Source organism: Mus caroli, unplaced genomic scaffold (genome assembly GCF_978045245.1).
Source record: "Mus caroli unplaced genomic scaffold, Mus_caroli_1 scaffold_12, whole genome shotgun sequence".
Classification (NCBI taxonomy): Eukaryota; Metazoa; Chordata; class Mammalia; order Rodentia; family Muridae; genus Mus; species Mus caroli.
The window spans coordinates 5348478-5368213 of record NW_028227267.1 but is presented as its reverse complement, the minus strand read 5'-3'; the positions used below and the strand labels follow the sequence as shown (position 1 = coordinate 5368213).

At 40.7% G+C, this 19736-nt stretch overlaps 1 protein-coding gene across 2 annotated transcripts in view; it reads left to right on the top strand.

Moving 5' to 3' along the window:
- The window catches only part of Atxn7 (ataxin 7), a 147965-nt gene that overhangs the window by 17556 nt on the left and 110673 nt on the right, over nucleotides 1-19736 (top strand). For both annotated transcript variants that reach the window (XM_029469050.2, XM_029469048.2), the window contains exon 2: nucleotides 15185-15277. The gene's annotated coding sequence lies outside the window, so the exon portion shown is untranslated. The remainder of the gene's footprint in view (nucleotides 1-15184; nucleotides 15278-19736) is intronic.

Below are 19736 nucleotides of genomic sequence, written 5' to 3'. Positions count from 1 at the left end.
TTTAAAACTTTTAGATATAAACTTTTAGAAGGTAGTTTGGCCACGTGTTCATTTAACAGGACAACAGTAGTGGGTTCCCCCTAAGGCCAGTGATCTCCCTAACCATGGGCTTTTGATCAGGTTTACCGGAACAAGCATGAGTTCCCTCCTGTGGAAGAGCCCTCTAATCCAAAAGTGGTCAGTTACCCCTTTAATCCTACCTCAATGTAGGATTAAATGCCTGTGATGCTGGTGTTGTAAGTACCATTCGGGATTTATGTCTAGGAAATGGCAGTGATGGTTTCTTACCCAGCAGCCTGGATAGCATGTTTCAGCACTGTGAGAGCTTTTCAGTGGGGTTGGGGAGAGTATCTTCAAGTCAGTTTCATTGTGATTTCCTTCTGTCCTGACAGTAAAGTGTACATTGTCTCCAGTAATGGTGTCTTATTGTCTGGTTCTGGTAGAAACCAAGAGCAATGACATCAGCTTGTGTTGTTTTGGGGGCTTCCTTGATGAATAACCAGAGGGAGGCATCCCACTCCTGGAACTAAGATTTTCATGTAATAACCCATGGTTTCTGGAGGAATCACTGTCCGCTTACTTGGGGTGCCTGTGTCCTAACTCCTTTTTAAGATTATATTTTTCAAATGCATACAAAATAGTGGATTTCCATGAGGGCTTTTCATACTTAACTGTGATTAACCCTCCCCACTCCTTCCTTTTTCCTGTTCTCACCCTCATCCCTGCCTAAACCTTTAACTCCCAACATTTCCACTACGTTCATATCACATCACCCTTCAAGACCTCTGCTTCTTATGGGCCCTTTCTGGCTTCTGAAACTCTACAGATACTCCAAATTGAACACAGAAATCTAAACCATGAGAAATGTATAAATTCACATATGAGAAAGAATGCTGAACAAATTTTTCATGTAAAAGAATACCAAGAGTTTCAAATGATTTATACAAATAATGTACTCTTGAGGAGGGAGAATATAACTAACTACCTGTCCCTTAACTGTTAGCTGTACATAGTGATTTCCTTTAGAGGAGTTTTATATGGAAACGGAGAAAACAGTTTTGATATTATCCTAAGCAGTGATTTCTTAAACTATGACTTCAAATGTGCCCTGAAATAAAATCAAAAACAGCTGAGTGTGATGGCACACACCTTTACTCCCAGCACTTGGGAGGCTAAAGCAGGCAGATCTCTGTGATTTTGAGGCCAGCCTGGTCTACAGAGCAAGTTCCCAGACAGCCAAGACTGTATAGAGAAATATTGTCTCCAGAAACAAAACCAAACAAACAAACAAAAGTACTACCAAACTCTATTGTAATCTTACTCTGGGTATATAGCCAAAGGAACAACAACAAAAAAGTATGTCATGTATGAGAATATGGGGTATGTGTACAACAGAGTACTAATCTACCTTTAAAGGGACTCCTTCCTGTTCCCATAGTACAGGCACAGAAAGACAAATATTATCTAATTTCATTTCATGTTGAATATAAGGAAACTGAACATAAAGGACCAGCACCGTGGTTGTTGTCAGGTTCTGAGAGTTGGGGGAGGGAATAGGACAACAAGCATGCTAAGAGTTCTGACAGCTTTCAACTCTGACAAACATGATACATCCAGAGGGTCTGTGCTTGTAAGGTCCAGTGACTGCAATTAGTAACATGTATGTGAAAGTCACTAGGGAGAATCTTCAGTGTTCTCATCACACAAAACATGTTGAACAGGGAGGTGGTGGTATGTTCCTTAGTTCCATTTTAATCATAGCAAATGCACATGAATTGTACCATGATCACACAGTAAGTATATACAATTCTATTTGCTGCACAGACCTTAAAATATATATATTTTCGGAAGAAAATAAATAAAATAAAATACAACCTGTTGGTATTAGCTGTGACAAATGTACCATATTTATTTAATAACTTAGGGGAGTGGGCAGTGAGATGGCTCAGCAGTAAGTGCTTGAAGACCTGAGTTCAGTCTCTGACCAACATGATAGAAGGAGATAACTCACTCTCTCAAATTGTTCTTTTAACTTCCCCAGATGACCCTGATGCCAGCCCTAAATAAAGAAACAAACAACAAGATAAATATTAGAAATTTAGAAAAGAAGTTACCAGGAGAAACTGGCTGTGGGGCTTTTGAGAACATGCTATACAGTCTTTGTTACGTGTTTGTTTGTAAATTAAGTTTAAAGAAATGATTCTGTCCAGGATAAGAGTTGATAATTCAAGTTTAATTTCACTGTGCTGAGAGCCTGACAGAAGGGAAATAGCACTCTGGATTCTCAGGTGATGCTCATGGAAAGCGGGGTGGTTCTTCCTTGGCGGTTGTCTTATAAAATTGTAGCACTGAGTTTGCAGAACCCAAGAGGCAGCATCCCCAAATGTCCTCCCTGGAATTTCCTACTGGCATGACTTTCCCCTTGCTTCTGCCCAGCAGCAGTCCCTTGAGTGGCATTTGCTGTCCTAGTTAATCAGAGGATAAGAGAAATGAAGAACTCTCCTCTTCCCCCTCCCACGGAGTCTCAGTGGGCACAGGAAATGTAGGTCACAGAGAGAGGAGTGAACAGGAAGGTATTTAGGAAGTGCTGCTAGCCCTCTTTCCATTCCCTCTTCAGAAATGGAGCTTGAGCCTGGTTAGGAACCAGGGGCTTGTATTCATGTTATCATCCTAGAGTATTGTGCTTCCAATCTGGGATAAAAACATCTGAATCTTTCTACACTGAGTGTGTTTAAATGACATAAGCCAGCTACAGGAGGTCACTTTGTCTCTACATTTTTATTGTCACATTGTAGAAAATTTTTATTGACTTAATCAGGTTTGAATTATTGAAGCTGTCCTCATGTCCACACAAAAATCACTTAGTAACCATGTCCCTCTAATAATATATCTTGAAGATGACATGTAATCATAGGCTCAGTGGAACCTTGAGTAGCAGACAAAAACCACATGCATGTTCTCATTCTTAACTCACAAAGCATGCTCTTCGTGGCTCTCTGCTTTAAATGAAACATCTTATGTAGTTTAAAATACAACAAAACCTTTAAACATTGTTTAAATTATTTCTTACACAGTGTATGTATTGCTGACTCCTTTGTGAGACATCCACATTGGCTGACAAAATGTGCGTTGACATTGTCACCAACAGTAAATCTGAGAGCCAGAACAAGGCTAGTATTCTGTTTCTACTTTCTCATTATCTCTACATCTCTATCAAGATAATCAATCTACTTAGGTTCAGAAAGTCAGACAATAAAATGTTATAAAAGGCTTGTGTGTTTCTATCTGTAGCACAGTATCAAAACCTGGAAACTTACAGTGGCAGCACTGGATGAACCGTGATTCTGTCACTTGAGTATTTTCAAGTAGTCACTTTTCCAGACCAGATGCACAACCACCTTAACCCTGCAGATGTCGCCTTGTGCTGTCCCTTATGCTGGCCTGTACCCAGTACCTCCCAGCTCCCACCTTCCAGCCACCTAGTTTCCAACCTTATAATTTTGTCATTTTCATACTGTTGAATAACATTTAAAATTGGCTTTTCCTTCAATATTTAAGAATCTCATTTAAAAAAAAACATTTATGATTAAATTTTAAAAGAGATTTCTTAAAATTGTTTCCCAGCATTTGATTTTTTTTTCTAGCTCAAGTACTGCAAACTCTGCAGTGCCATATTTGACCAGAATGTAAAGTCAAATATACCAGCACATTGCCAATTATAGCATAAACTTTTGTCTTGCTGTTTAAGATGACACCCTTTATAAAGTTAAGGGGAAAGGTACTCTAGGAAAAGTTTGCCCTGCTAATAAGCAGGTACTATGATTGAAGATTGAACAGGAATTAGAAATCCAAAAGGATATTTAATTATGTGTGTAATACAGAGATAAAGTATGACCATATTTATGTTCTCTTTCATCTTGGAAAATCTCCAAAGGAGAGGTTTTTTTTTGTTTTTTGTTTTTGTTTTTGTATAATGATACTTATATAAATGGCAATAAAATAGTTACATTAATTGTTTATTGTGTAGTGGAACTTGTGTCATGGAATTGCTCTGCATAATTAGTGTGAAAGGTCATTATGAAATCAGGCTGGTAAAATTCTTTGAATGTGTTTGTGAATAAGACATGGAATGCTATGGGTAGGTGAAGTCTGTGTTCAGACGGCCTCAGAAGGAACAAATCTTTCTCAGACGTCTATCTGTTGTCTTACAAAATATAGGGAGTATTCTGGGATCTGTAGAGGAGGGCACATTAATGTTTGGCTACAAATAAGACCATATGGCCAAATGGACATGAGAGCTGTACCAGTAGATAGATGGTAGGTCAAATGGACATGAGAGCTGTACCAGTAGATAGATGGTAGGTCAAATGGACATGAGAGCTGTACCAGTAGATAGATGGCAGGTCAAATGGACATGAGAGCTGTACCAGTAGATAGATGGTAGGTCAAATGGACATGAGAGCTGTACCAGTAGATAGATGGTAGGTCACAAGTGCCAGCCTGTGTCTCCAGCTCCTTAGTTCAGTGAAGGAGATCCATCGTGACCAGAATTCATGATCCAGAAGGCAGTCAGCAAAGGTTCTTAGGAGTGGGAAAGCACTGGCTTCTAACATTTCAGATAGTTTACTTCAAAGGCTGGACAGCACCCTTTGTAATGAAGCCACTCTGTGAGCCCCGCTGTTCTTTGCAGGCAGAATGATGCCAGTACTTGAGGGGTTATTGGGATAGGGAAGGGAAACAAGAGGAAGGACCATCAACCATATATCAGTCACTGTGTGAAATGTGTATGTACATTCATTCATATGATTATCTGGAAAATCACATTAATGACATTCATTGATTGACAGACCCAAAGTAAACAGCACACATAACTTTTTTTTTTTATAGTAAAGAAGCCAATTTTCTGGTCTGATTTATGCAGAAGATATGTTGCTTCCTAAGTATGAGTATGTGATGTAGATGTGTATGTGTGTATGTATATGCATACATGTATATGCAGAGAAAATTTAAAGAATGTTATGTCTGTTTAATATATATATATATATATATATATATATATATATATATATATATATATATGTATGTATAAAATGAGGCATGAGTTCATATTTTATGCCTCAGCCAGGTAGCTGCAAAGAATATTGGGAATTTTATTCAATTCATGTGCTGAGGAAGTATGGTTTCAGAGCCAAGCATGATAGCTCATTTCTCAGGAAGCGGAGACAGGCCTATCACACAGTGAGTTAAAGACCATCCTAGGCTATATTGTAATTTCCAGACCAGATTTGGTTAAAGAGTGAGGCCTTGTCTTAAAACAAGAACCACCACCAAAAGTCAGCTTGCCAAGCAAGCAAAACATAAGACTGGCTTCCCTAGAAGAGGCAGGATTTACCCTTTGTTTTTTTAGAGAAGAGAAATCTGTCATAGGATGCCTGGACTGCTTTTAGAAATAAAATTTAGGGGGATGGTGAGGTGGCTTAGGGAAGAGGGCTTGTAGCTCTTGTAGAGGAGCAGAGCTTGGATCCCAGCACCCACAGGAAGTGACAATCCACAGCCTCTTTAAATTCTAGTTCCTGGGGATGCAGTGGAGGATCTCTTCTGGCCCCTGGGGACAGGTGCACACACATGCCCACATATGTACAAATAATAATAATAATAATAATAAAACCCAAATCCTTAAGAAAGATAGCTCTGTGTGTAAGGCACTTGCAACTCTTGCAGAAGACTGCTTTCATTCTCCACACCCAAATGGGAGCACAACATTGCCAGTAGCATGAGTTCTAGGGGCTTCTCCTATGCTCTCTTCTGGCCTCCCTTTACACCAGGCACTCGGTGTTGAGCATATACATACAAGTAGACAAACACACATAAAATAAAGATTAATGAATTTGAAAAGGAAGCTTGGAAGAATTAAAACATCCACAAGCATTTTTAGTTAATAGCACACATTTATCCCCTCGGCAGTGCCTTTACTGTAAGACTTTGATATTGACTGTGGATGAGTCATTTATCTGATGTTGATCTTCATTTTCCTTGTATGTGTTCTTTGTAGGGTTATGTTAATTTAAAGCAAGATTATGCATGTATTCGCTTCAGAGTAAGCATTCAGGCAAGGTCATTAATAACCTTGGCTTTTGAGAGAGATGTCTGCCAGGTCCTTATTTAACTTCTTTCCTAAACGGTCTTGGAAGAGTAGCAAAGAATGACCTGACTTGAGATCTATGAATTTTAGAATTCTTTTTCTTTCTCTCTCTTTTTTTTTTTAACAGCCCCTCCATCCCCGCAAATTTTAGAATTCTTTAACCCCAAATCAGTAACAGCAAAAGCATTCCTTTGGTAGGTAGGGTATTGGACCTGTAAGCCTTCCTTTTCTTCAGTCAGCTTTGTGACTCTTTACTTTCAAAACAAAACAAAAATACTGTATGAGTACAGGAATTTAAATGTAGTTCTCACCCCTTCTTCCTCAGTATTGCTGTGTGGAAAGGCTTTTTTTTTTTTTTTTTTTTTTCTGGTGAGATGCAACATAGGTCTACTCACCCCAGATAGTGATGCCACAACAGACCAAAGCACACATACCAACCAAAGTCCAACTAAATGAACCAATACGTTTTATTGGGATTACTTACAGGACAGAAATGACTCAAAGACAGCTATATCATCAAAATCCACGCCGGCACCAGTGATAGCTCACAGAAGCGCAGAACCTGGAGTACATTGTATACCCTGCAGGCAGTTCAGCAGATTGGATAGTATCCTTTAGGGGTCTCAGTTGGTCTAGCCCTCTTCTAGGCAGCTCAGCTGGATTCTGCTTCTTCCAGGCAGCTGGTCTGGTCCTTTCTGGCGTTTAACGTTACTCAAACAGGGAGGAGCCTAATGAATCTGGTCAACTTTAGGGACTTCCTTAAGCTGTTTTGAGTGAATGTTTCAATCTGAGAGAGAACTGTAAACAACTGCTATCTACAGGTGCAGTTGGCTACGAAGGCAGGTCAGTGGCAGAGAAGCTACTCTCTGCTGTTAGCTTCGCTTCATTTAGTTCCTTTATAAGGTAAGAACATCCCATGCTTACCATGTCAGACCCTGGGGAAACAAAGATGAAATGTTACAGAGCCTCGACATGCTCTGTGTGTGTGTGTGTGTGGTGTGTGGTGTGTGTGGTGTGTGGTGTGTGTGTGTGGTATGTGTGTGTGTGGTGTATTGTGTGTGTGGTGTGTGTGTGTGTGTTATATGTGAGTGTGTGTGCGTGTGGTGTGTGTGTGTGTGTGGTGTGAGTGTGACTGTAGTGTGTGTGTGGTGTGTGTGAGTGTGTGTTTTCAATGCTGAATATTGAACCATTGGTCTAGTACATGTTATGCAAGTACCCTATCACTTTGCTTCAGCCCCAGCTGTGAGCAGGTGCTGGTGGGTGGAAATGAGATCTGTAGGAAATGATTGTTTTTAGAATCTAGGAAGACTGGAAGCGCTTGAAACAGCAGATATTAAGAAACAAGAATTACCTATTCTCAACAATAAAAGAACTTCTGGTGGAATCACCATGCCTGACCTCAAGCTGTACTACAGAGCAATTGTGATAAAAACTGCATGGCACTGGTACAGCGAGAGACAGGTAGATAAATGGAATAGAATTGAAGACCCAGAAATGAATATACACACCTATGGTTACTTGATCTTTGACAAGGGAGCTAAAACCATCCAGTGGAAAAAAGAAAGCATTTTCAACAAATGGGGCTGGCACAACTGGTGGTTATCATGTAGAAGAATGCAAAATTGATTCATTCTTATCTCCTTGTACAAAGCTCAAGTCTAAGTGGATCAAAGACCTCCATATAAAAACAGAGACACTGAAATTTATAGAGGAGAAAGTAGGGAAAAGCCTTGAAGATATGGGCACAGGGGAAAAAAATTCCTAAACAGAACAGCAATGGCTTGTGCTGTAAGATCAAGAATTGACAAATGGGACCTCATAAAATTGCAAAGCTTCTGTAAGGCAAAAGACACTGTCAATAAGACAAAAAGGCCACCAACAGATTGGGAAAGGATTTTTACCAATCCTAAATCTGATAGGGGACTAATATCCAATATATACAAAGAGCTCAAGAAGCTGGACTCCAGAAATTCAAATAACCCCATTAAAAATGGGGTACAGAGCTAAACAAAGAATTCTCAACTGAGGAATACCGAATGGCAGAGAAGCACCTGAAAAAGTGTTCAACATCCTTAATCATCAGGGAAATGCAAGTCAAAACAACCTTGAGATTCCACCTCACACCAGTCAGAATGGCTAAGATCAAAAATTCAGGTGACAGCAGATGCTGGCGAGGATGTGGAAAAAAAGGAACACTCCTCCTCTGCTGGTGTGATTGAAAGCTTGTACAACCACTCTGGAAATCAGTCTGGCGGTTCCTCAGAAAATTGGACATAGTACTATCGGAAGATCCAGCAATACCTCTCCTGGGCATATATCTAGAAGATGTTCCAACTGGTAATAAGGACACATGCTCCAATATGTTAATAGCAGCCTTATTTATAATAGCCAGAAGCTGGAAAGAACCCAGATGTCCCTCAACAGAGGAATGGGTACAGAAAATGTGGTACATGTACACAATAGAGTACTACTCAGCTGTTAAAAACAATGAATTTATGAAATTCTTGGGCAAATGGATGTATCTGGACGATATCATCCTTAGTGAGGTAAACCAATCACAAAAGAAGTCACTAGATATGCACTCACTGATAAGTGGCTATTAGCCCAGAAACTTAGAATACCCAAGATACAATTTGCAAAACACAAGAAAATCAAGTGAAAGGAAGACCAACGTGGGATACTTCATTCCTCCTTAGAATAGGGAACAAAATACCCATGGAAGGAGTTACAGAGACAAAGTTTGGAGCTAAGACAAAAGGATGGACCATCCAGAGACTACCCCACCCCAGGGATCCATCCCATAATCAGCCACCAAACCCAGACATTATTGCATATGCCAGCAAGATTTTGCAGAAAGGACCCTGATATAGCTGTCTCGTGTGAGGCTATGCCAGTGCCTGGCAAATACAGAAGTGGATGCTGACAGTCATCTATAGGATGGAACACAGGACCCCAATGAAGAAGCTAGAGAAAGTACCCAAGGAGCTGAAGGAGTCTGCAACCCTATAGGTGGAACAACAATATGAACTAACCAGTACCCCCAGAGCTTGTGTCTCTAGCTGCATATGTAGCAGAAGATGGCCTAGTGGACCATCATTGGGAAAAGAGGCCTCTAGGTCTTGCAAACTTTATATGCCCCAGTACAGGGGAATGCCAGGTCCAAGAAGTGGTAGTGGGTGGGTAGGGGATCAGGGCAAAGGGAGGGTATAGGGAACTCTTGGGATAGCATTTGAAATGTAAATGAAGAAAATATCTAATAAAAAAAAGAAATTGTATTTTAGAACTTAAATCAATCTATTTAAAATAATATCAGCATTCCCATGTTACTCTCAATATTATAAATAACAACTAAGACACTTAGATGGATCTGTGTCCATCAGGGATGAATAAAGAAAATTTCTTATGTATACATAATTTACAAAATTAAATCACACACACACAAAAAGAAACAGGAATTGCTGTTGGATGGTCTTGAGAGATGGCTTATCACTTTCCAGTGCTTCCTGCTCTTGCAGAGGACTGGCATTCAATTGCCAGCATCCACCTCAGCTCACAACTGTCTGTAACTCCAGCTTCAAGGGATTTTGATGCCCTCCCCTGGCTTCCACAGGTACCGTACCCCAATTAGTAAAATTAAATCTTAAAAAAAAAAAATGCTGTTCTTTGTCGAATTGGAGACAGCCATTTTAAGCTCAACTTTAGTTTGTGAGTGCTTCTTTACCATGCAAGCCTCAACTCCCTGGCAAAGGAACATGGTATGAGTTTGTACATCACTGTCTCTAACGAAAGCCAGGTGAGACAATGCAGGAGACTGCAGACACACTAAGTGCTCAGTCAGCTACTACAGATGCTGTTGTTACTGTCATATACTTCTGTAAATTGTAATTTTCTGACATGACAAAGAGATCCATGACAGGGATATTTATTATAGGTTTAACGCTCAAGAGTAAGGGTAAAATTTAGTCACTTTAGTCAGACTCGATGGGAAAAAAAAAAAAAGCTTCACTGACCACTGACCTCTCTCAGCTGAAAGAAACCAGAGCCCAGTTACTTCAGCACTGCAGCTCAGAGCAGGGAGTGGTTGAGCAATGTGCGTGTGCTCCAGGCTGAGCACCTGTGTAAAAGCTAAGGCATGGCATCAGTTGGAACGCTGAGAGCAACTGACTTATGTGTAGCTGTGTAGAATCTGTAGAAAATGAGACTTTTTAAAAAAAAACTGTGACCTTTATGTCTATAGACCAAGCCCTGGAGAGGATGAAGCAGGAGGATCTCTAAGAGTCCTTTCAGCCCTGTCCCAAAGAGCCCAAAGTCCAAACAGAACAAATCACATGAGGGTGGATATAGCACTAGAACAGACTACAGAAACTGAACTGTATGTCTGGAGCTAGACCAGAGCTGCTGGCATCCTTCCACGTGGATGGACTTTGTTTTCTTTTCTTTTTTCTTTTTTGTTTTTCGAGACAGGGTTTCTCTGTGTAGCCCTGGCTGTCCTGGAACTCACTTTGTAGACCAGGCTGGCCTCGAACTCAGAAATCCGCCTGCCTCTCCCTCCTGAGTGCTGGGATTAAAGGTGGGCGCCACCATGCCTGGCTGATTATGTTTTCTCTGCATGGTATATTTCTACACTTTGTGCCTGGGGGAGTGGATGATCAGAGAGCAACCCTATGGCTTGTTAAGTTTGCTTGGTCTCTACTTGACTTTTGGAGAGGGAAATCTCCAGGTTTCACAAAGTGCATGGTTCCGTTTTTCACTTTGATTTCCCAAGAAAAAAATCCAGCTACGGTGATAGTAAGGGCCACTGATGGCAGAAGAGAATAAGTTGGGCTCTGTGTTAGTCCATAGTTCCTGGGATGAACCTGCTTGGGTCTGTACCTCAGATGATGTAAAACCTAATCCTGAAATTTGGATTGTAGTTTTTTTTCATTTCAGACAAGACTCTTTGAAAAGCAGTGTAGACAAGAGGTACAGATCATAGCTTCCTTTGAGGAGCAGACTTAAGAGAAAATAGGTGTAACAGCCAAGTGAGTTGTTTGCAAAGTGTGTGCCCATTGTAAGAGGCAGCCTGTAGTGCAGTACCAGTCAGGTAACCCTTGGAGGAGGGCTTGCTTCTTTAGCCAGATTTTGGACTTTCCAAAACAAATTTTGTGTGAAACTTCCCAGTGTTTAATGCTAGCAACAGATCTGTGTTTATTTTCCCTAGAGATCAGCATGGGAAAAACCAACCCATCATCATCATCTACAACACAAACCTGTGGGCTGTGTGTGTTAGAATCAAAGGGTGGGGAGAAGGTACAACCTGGGAATTACGGGTCACAACTAGTATGCCACAAAATACTTGGCTTGCTCTAGGGGCAGGCCCTCTCTGATGGATGGAACACACCCTCAGAGCGTCTATTTGAACGCACCAGTCAGTCTGAGAAAACTAATTGTCTTTTAGTCTTTTTCTGTGTAGGACAGAGGTTGGGGGTGAGCTTTCAATGTTTGACTTTTTCCAGCTCTAACTTAGGGATCAGGTGGGAATGGTGCCTGTGCTTGCTGCTGGTTCAGCCTGTGCAGCCTGCTTCTCCATGTGTCACCATGCTTCTCCATGCCTCCTCCAGTGCACAGAGCACCTGCCTCACATTAACATTCTGGGCTTTGCTGTGCGGGTAAGATGCTTTAAGAAACAGTAAGAACGCTTGTTCTATTAATATTTCAAACCAGCACCATCTTGGATAGCTTACTATTTCTTCCTTTGCCAAGAGTTGTGTAATTTTGACAGACTGTATCATATTACAAGAAGTGATCAACATCTTGAAGGGGACATAATAGCAATGTTAGTCGTCTTTTCCCTGTGAAAGTCAGTATAACACTGTCTGTGTATCAGCATGGATCTTCTGTCTATTTAAAGTGAATGACAGTAGATTTCCACACCCTTGAGTGTCTTTTTGTTTGCTTTATCATTCAGATGAAATCTGCCTTGTTGTTACTATAAAATCTGTTAATTTGTTAGACAAAATTTTTTGTGGTTGTTGCAATTACCAAAAATCAGTTGAGAAAAACCAAACCTGCTTGTAAGGAGAGAGCTCTTTGTGGTAAAGTGGAGTGTTGGGAACTGTGGAATGGAAGGACTTTGGGGAAAATGCTATGGAAAGGAAAAGCCAAGCCTGTCCTTGCTGCTCCAGGCAGAGACTGTTTTCCAGTTGCCAGGGGTCAGAGGCTCTCTAGACAATTTAATCTGACCCCTGTATTTCTTATTCTTTCATCTTCTCCTTACTGACTGGCCTTTTCTTGTAGACTAGTAAGCACATGGGCTATCTCAGCCTAAACTAAACTAAATTTTTCCCATTTCCTGGTTCCCAGGAGAATAGGTTGGATGTCTTGGGTTGAAGCCTTGTGTTTGGTCTAGGCTGTGGCAAGGAATCTAGCCTCATAATACATTTATGATTAGAGAAGAGGTTCACTGGAGGTGAGGCAGCACCTGTAAGGAGTAATAAATTGGAGCCTGCATTTCTGACGGCTTTGTTTTTGTTTAACTCAAGCACTGTCTTTTCTTGGTAGGTTTTCCTCTTCTACATCTTACAAACCTTCATATAAAAGAATCACTAAAAGTTAAGTGCTTGCTACATAAGTAGGTATTGAGTAAAGAAAGGTTTCAAGGTTTTGGGCTTAAAGAGTTTTGTGTCCTGGAAAGAGAACAAACAGAAACCTAGTGTCTGGACTCTAGTTCCAAGTCTGAACCATTGCTCAGCTGGGCATTCTGAGCAAGCCACGAGTCCTCTGTCTGTCTCCCTCTAATAAATGAGGTCACGCTGGAGAGATGGCTCCGAGGGCAAGAGCACTGACTGCTCTTACAGTGGTCCTGAGTCCAATTCCCAGCAAGTGGCTCACAACCATCTGTAAAGGTATCTGATACCCTCTTCTGGTGTGTCTGAAGGACAGCTATAGTGTACTCATATACCTAAAATAAATAAATATCTTTAAAAAAATAATAAATGAGGTCACAATGACAGCACTTTGAACACACAGCTGTTGTGTGTCAGATGAGAGAACTTAGGGAAGTGTATGTGTTTTCTACTAAAGATCCATGACCCTTTTTCTAGGCAGGAAAGTTAGTATTTTAAAATGCATATGTTAGAAAACACCATTACCGTCTTTTCTGTAAAGATAGGCTCCTGTAAAACACAAAGATACTGACTACAACAATATGAACCAAACCAGTACCCCCCAGAGCTCCTAGGGACTAAATCACCAACCAAGGAGTACACATGGAGGGACATATGTAGCAGAGGATGGCCTAGTCGGACATCAATGGGAGGAGAGGCCCTTGGTCCTGTGAAGGCTCGATGCCCCAGTGCAGGGGAATGCCAGGACAGGGAAGCAGAAGTGGGTGGGTTGGTGAGCAGGGGAAGGGGTAATGGGAGAGAGGGTTTTTGGAGGGGAAACCAGGAAAGGGGATAATATTTGAAATGTAAATAAAGAAAATGTCTAATAAAAAAACAAAACAGAAAATAAAACAAATAAAAAAAGATATTGACTAATAAAAGGTGAATTCTTTAAAAGTCAAACTTATCTCAGAAAAGATTTCACCACACCTAAGTGCCAGTGGCTCCTTGGATGCTTTGGAAAATAGCTGGAGTATCATGCTGGAAAATTGAGACATGACTCTGCCTGGTGACTTAAGGTCAAGTGGGAGCTGATGTACCTGTCTAGTTTGTTCTGAAGGAACAACACTCAGAGAGGAGAAGGGCTACTTCCAACCTAACACCTCTATTGACTGTGCTGTTGTGGTACTCTGCAGATAACTGTGAGTAAAGATTTTTGCGTATGAAAACAACTGGCTTAAGACAGATATTGAAGGAACTAGAAGCTTTTTACGAGAATTAAGACAGAGCAGGACACTAAATAGGAAATCCAAAATTTTTTTAAAGAAAGAAAGAAGACTGGCAAAAAATTAGAAATCAGGAGAAGAAACCATCTCTCCCATAATGAGGCTTTAAACATTACTGAATATCATTTTGTCAGTGAATGAAAGTAAAACTGCTTGTAGAAAGCTGGGGGGGGGGGGTGGTGGGGGGGAGAAGATTGTAACTTTATAATTTAAAAGCTACAAAGTAATTATGAATAAGTGGAGAAAGTATGACACAGAATTTTAGTCATTGACTTTCGGGGATAGTGTATTAGTTTCTCATCATTTGAAGGCATAGAAATATGCACATTTTGAAATGTGTGAAAATGAAAGCTGACTAAACAGTCTTCTCACCACTGGCCTTGTTATATAGCCAGTAGAAATGATAGCAGAAATACATTCATAGTGCATTTTCCATAGGAAATCAACCTGCCTGTGGTTTTTGTTTCTGAGACAGGGTCTCACTACATAGCTTTGGCTGTCCTGGAACTCACTCTGTGGAGTAGGCTGGCCTTGAACGCACAGAAATCTCCCTCCTGTGTGCTGGGAATAAACTGCCTGAACTGCCTGTGCTACAGTCTGACAGGACATGCCTCACAGCTGGGCTGTTGCCACTATTTGTTGCTCTTTCCTACTTTCTTAGGTTGAGTACCACCTTTTAAGCATCAGTTTGTTAGTCATCAGTCCTTTGACTCTGTACCTCACTGCATTGTTTTTACATCTTGTTGAATCATAAAGAACAGAGTGAGCCTTCCAGATAGTCAGTATCTGCCTTTTATTTTAAAGGTATAATGTGACAGGTTTCATAGGTGTAGGCTTTCAAATAGCAACGTTAAACATTAAGTGGAAACTCATTAGTGGAAATTCATACAGTGATTTTTAAGCCCAAAGATGTTGACTCTGGACATATTGAATAGTTATTTGTTCTTGGTTTATTGTAAATCCAGTGAATTTAAGTTCATCATAAAAATAAATTGCATTTGTTGAAGACTTGTTAAAGTGCCTGAAATTTTAGCTATTTGGGTCCTCAGAACACATGTAATAATTTAAAACGTGTGATAACTTAAAACTAAGATTGTAGATTTCTGATTAGCTTTGTGTTCACTATTTCAGTCCTTTGCCACCTTCTTCTTCTTTTCTTTAAATCTGAACAGATTAAGAAGGAGGGACTTGTACAGCTGCTGCAGATGAAGATTCACTGGTAAACTGATCAGCATCGGAGTCTTGGCCTGCACCCTGAAGAAAAGGTAACTGACTGTTTTGATGTAGCAGAGCTAAATGAATGTGTTACTTCCAGTTCTAGTACAATTTGAGTGTCACCAAAGGATGATAATTGAAGTATTTGAAGAATCTTATACTTTCAGTATAACTTTAGAGACATGAACTTCTGAGTGTTAAGTGACAGTGGATATAAGGAATACAGTAGTGCTGTTGGGCATTTGGTTCTTAGCTCAAAAACTACTGACCAGCACCACTTGTATACATTTATCAAAACTTTAGGAATCTATCTGCTACAAGTAAAGGTATGCGCCACCACCTCCTGGCCTGTTTGAGGAATTTTTAGAGACAGGACTCCTAGCTCTCTACTAAACTGTGCCCACTCTTTCCATAGGATGCTGTCTAGTATGTATGCTCTTGTGTCTTCTAGCCCCATGGCCAGCTCCCCAAGATTGAGCTCCACATACTCCCTCCCCACACAGCAGAGAGCAGCTGCTGAAGGAGAATCCTGAGCAAGACTGACAAAGACAGAAGAGTCAGGCATACTTAGGGCACCTGAGGCCTTTCCAGGTTGACAGGGAACTCTGCAACTTGAGGCAGTCCTGTGTCTCACAGTCACAGCGGTCATAGTTAGCATAGCTTCTCAGTACAAAGTGCAGTTGGCATTTGGCCAGATGACTGAAAAAGGTAAAGAATCCTGAAAGAACTTAGTTTTTTTTTTTTTTCCTTTTCTTTTTTTGTTACATTTATTTATGGCACGTTTCTTTGTGTGTTACTCTATATTGTGTTTGTGTGTACACATGGGTCACATGGAAGTCAGAACAGCTTGTAGGACGTGTTTCTCCTCCTCCATCATATGGGCATGGGGAACTAACTTAGGGTGTCAGATTTTGTGTCAAATGCCTTTTCTTAGTGTGGAATCTTCCCTGGACCGCTTGGAAGAGTTTAGATTAGTGATAAAATGCCTCCCTTCTATCTGTCCTTGAAGGGAAGTGGGGTGGGGAAATGGAGGCTTATAAGTTACAATTCAACTTCAGAACAGAATGTAGACAGGAAGGACTAGAGAAACTTCAACCTCAGAAATAGATGAGCACATACTTGAGCTACAAATGTTTGCTTCAGTCAGGTCCTAAGCAACTGTAGCAAAAGTGGGAAACATGCTGTACAACCTGCACGTTTATCTGCAGAGATAACACTCTCACTCTTACCAAGCCAAGATGTGAGAGCTTTAGGAAGGTGGCAGTTCTGCATGTAAAAGAACAAGCATTCAGTCAGCTCTGCCAGCTCTCTGATGAAGGACCAGGATTGTTATCACAGTGTACGGTATTCATTGTGAAATATTAGGGAGGTGCCGAAAAGAGGGGACAGGACTTTTCTTGCGTGGTGGCTGACAGCTGTCTGTAGTGGGGTCCAAGGAGGAAAAAAAAAAAAACATTTTGAAAAACGCTGGAGAAGCTCCTTAATGCTGAGTTTACTTCTGTGTGCAAAGATTATCTGTTAGAGGAAGGAGAGAAGAGTAGGGGATAACTTGCATGACTTGAATATTGTACTGATGGACGTGTTGTATGATACTGTAGCAAAGACTCATACAACACCAAGAAGTAAATAGGAAGGGACAGGGAATGAAGGGTTGTATGTACACTCACAGATGTACTGAGCAGACCGAAATCAGTCACTGGGCCAGGTAGAACTGTGAGGATGTGTCAGGCCCAGGGTCCGTATCAAGGGCCAGCTCCTTCATGTGCAGTCTCTTTCTCTCAGGTGTTATTTATTGAGGGCACTTTACATGTTATGCTCTTTTGTAGGCACTATAGATAACTTAATAATCCAAAATAATACACGGTCTTCTTACTGAATTCACATTTTTAACCAATAATTAAAAATTACATGTATTTGGCATATTATAGTATATTGCTTTGAAATGCATACCATGAAATGACTAAACTGAGTTAATGTTACTACACATAGTTGATCTTTATTTTATATTTAGAAGTTTCTTTCTGTTTCTCTCTTTGTCTTGTTTCTCTTGGTCTTGGTCTCAGTCTCTCTCTCTCTCTCTCTCTCTCTCTCTCTCTCTCTCTCGTTCTGCTTTGGTTTTAAAGGCAGGGACTTACTATGTAGCTCTTGCCAGCCTGTGTAGACCAGGCTTTCCTTGAGTGTTGGGATTAAAAGTTTGTCCACCATGCCCATGTCTTAGCAATGAGTTCTGTGAGGGATCATAGAACTGATGGAGAGAATGAAGGCAGAGGTAGGCCTGGGCTGTATAGGACAGAGAGGCACCTCCAGTGAGTGCTTAGGAGAAAGTAGGCAGGGCACAAGACTGAGCCTATGACTTTAGAGACCAACGAATGGCCTTTAACTTGTATCCTAAGAGAAGTACATGACAGATGTCAGCTCTCTGTTAATAGAACCATTGGAGCTATGGTAGCACATAGTAAGATAGGCTACAGATAGCAAGGTGTTTTAGAACACTGAGCCTAATTATACAGTGACTGCTGTATTAGCTTAGTGTGCTAGACCTCAAAATGGTAAGGGATAAAATTGAGACCATAAGGCGTCCTCCATGATTTGTAAAACATTAATGGCTTATGTTATTAAATAAAACTATTAGAGTCATACTAGATTATGTTGTGAGATTCTGCTGTGTGCCAATAGCTTACAACCACAGTTACAGAACTAGCAGGCAGGTAGTATATACAAGCAGATCAGTTGGATGAAGGGGTGCTTTTCACCCTGGGTGCCACTGAGGAAGGATTGGAGAGTTCATCATATCACTCAGAGCAGTACACAGTTGAAAACCTAGACATGGCTTATTTCTAGAATTTTCCATTTATTTTCAGGCAGAAGTTGACTGTTAATAATTAAGTCCATAGAAAGTGAAAGTGTGGACCAGAGGGAAAGACGGCATTGTTTAGCCCTAAGAGGAACAAAATACTGACATGTACTCCAACATATGTATCTTGAAAATTTGTGCTAGATGAAGAAAGCCAGAAACTAAAGGCTACTCATTGTACAGCTCCATTCATATGTGGTATCTCAAATGGGCACATCTATGGAGGTAGTATTTTTTTAGGGGACAAAGGAAGCTTGGAAAATGTCTTTATGGGTTTGAGGTTTCCTTGTGGGTGGTAAAATGTTTGGAACATTGTGATGTTTTTTATACCATACTGTGAATGTGATAAAATGCCTTTAGTTGTACATTTTAAAATGGTGAATTTTATTTTATGTGAATATTACCACAATCTAGAATAAATAAATAAGCAAGCAAGCAAGTCAGTAAGGAATAAACAATGAATAAAAGGTGATAGTAGGATGGGGCGCTGGATCAGCTGGTAGAACCAGGTCCTCAACTCGCACCCCAGCAGACATGCAGAGAGTCAGGCAAAGCACTGTGCTCTGTAAGTTCCAACAGTAATCTGCTGCTGGCATGCAGAGACAGGCAGATTCTGGGGTTTGCTGCCTACGAAGTCTTAGCTGAAATGGTGCGCTCCAGGTTTAGTGACAAATGCTGTCTCAAAAAATGCCAGGGTAGATGCTGATAGAGTAAGACATCTAGTATCAACCTGTGACCTTCAAGGCACACAGACTTATATACACCATAGATACATACAGAGACACAATAAAGAATAAAAATGTGAGTTGGGTGTGGTGGCGCACGCCTTTAATCCCAGCATTCGGGAGGCAGAGGCAGTCAGGTTTCTGAGTTCGAGGCCAGCCTGGTCTACAAAGTGAGTTCCAGGACAGCCAGGGCTATACAGAAAAACCCTGCCTCAAAAAACCGAAAAACAAAACAAAAGGAAACAAAAAAAGAATAAAGATGTTATAAAGAAGTAAAGAGACAATGGTATTTATAAAATATTTCATGTCTTGGACACAGTAGTCAGCTTACTAGAGCAGAGTTTATAAAGGGCATGGGTGAGGGGGCGACCAAGGCTGGGCTGGGAAGTGAGGGACACTGCTGGCCTGGCTGAGCACCCTGGGATGCCTTGTGGTACAGGGAGAAGGGAGAGGAAGGAGAAATGGTCTTTAGGAACAGTACAAGTAATGTCCATGTCAGAGCAGAAGAGCGAGCTTCTGATTGTAGAAACCATGCTGTGGCTATTCCCTTGGTGGAGCTTTGTGACCATCCCCAAAAGCCTTGGTTAGTTTCTCCTTTTATAAAATAGCTTTTAGGGCTGGTGAGATGGCTCAGTGGTTAAGGGCACCGACTGCTCTTCCAAAACTCCTGAGCTCAAATCCCAGCAACCATATGGTGGCTCACAACCATCCATAACAAGATCTGACTCCCTCTTCTGGAGTGTATTCACATATAATAAAAAATAAAATAAATAAATCTTTTTTAAAAAAATAGCTTTTAGAGGCACCTGACTCTAAGAGTATTGTTTAAAATATAGATAGCATATGAAGTCCCTTTAAGCTTAAGGAATTAAAACTTGTTACCCTGTTTCCGTGCAAGTCTAGAGTTACCTGGACTGTTCTTTATGCATA